Below are 1,162 nucleotides of genomic sequence, written 5' to 3'. Positions count from 1 at the left end.
CCGCACTTCAATGTAACATTTTAATGATATTTTCAAGTTTTACAGACGGTCAGAAACATCTATAGGGTGTTCTTTCCCGCCAGATGGTCGGGGACATCAGGCTCTGATTCTACTACAACACACAGGCAGTATCAGTCACTGAAGCTCCATTTAAAGTCCTTTTGTTGTTCATTGACCACAGCATTCAAGGAGTCAGTGTGGGAAACTGAGACCAACTTTCTACCCACACTGACTAAAGACATAACTATGGTTATTGTAAATATGTTGGGAATTTATCATGGACATTGCAGTCTTTTTAATACCTAAAAGGAATAACTTCCTAAAATATAAAATATTAAATCTATTAAAACTTTTAGAAAAACATTACATCTCGCTAACTTAAAAATGTAACTGAATAATGAAGAATACATGGAGGATAAATTACAGAAATGGCACTTGCGAGATATGTTGTTTATGACAAAATCAAAGCGTTAAGTCACAAATGGTTTATTTTAGTAAAATGTAAACTGCTGTACTTTTTACTCTACACGCAACTCCTAGTCAGTGTCACACGTGTGTGATGACATGATGAAGCGTCTGCTCAGTCAAAGTATTTGATCCCAGCATCAGGCAGCAGATCTGCTCTCTCTGCAGGGTCACCACTTTCCCAGATTCACACAGAGATGTGTGAGTCTCTCTCCATCACCCCTCCCCCTCCCCCCCTCCCCACCACCAGCCTCCACCTGTTCCCCTGAGATCCAACCATTGTCCCAAAGGCAGTGACAATATGAAGTGTGCTCTATCTCTTATTGTCTCACCAAGCTCTCTGATTGGCTGAGACTGTGGGAAACTCCAGCCAGACCAAGACCCACACATTCATATGGAGATGTGGGACTATAAATAGGAGGGATGAAGCCAGCAGAGATCAGATTCTCTCTACAGAGACCTCTACAGCACAGAGATCCAGACATGGCACCTACAATCACTGCAGCAATGACCAATTCTCAGGAGCATCTGACTCTGACCCACAAGGTAAATTAAAGATTATAGAAGATTTATACATTTGTCAATGAGACATTGTCTTTGATTATGCTAACACTTCACACCAGAATAAGATTATTAATGACTTTGTTCTTCTTTCTGCAGCTCAGAAAGCCTCTGGTGGAGAAGTTACGCAGAGAGC

This window comes from Etheostoma cragini, chromosome 4 (genome assembly GCF_013103735.1).
Source record: "Etheostoma cragini isolate CJK2018 chromosome 4, CSU_Ecrag_1.0, whole genome shotgun sequence".
In the NCBI taxonomy this organism is placed as follows: Eukaryota; Metazoa; Chordata; class Actinopteri; order Perciformes; family Percidae; genus Etheostoma; species Etheostoma cragini.
The sequence above is the reverse complement of the archived record's forward strand: the minus strand, read 5'-3'. Positions refer to the sequence as shown.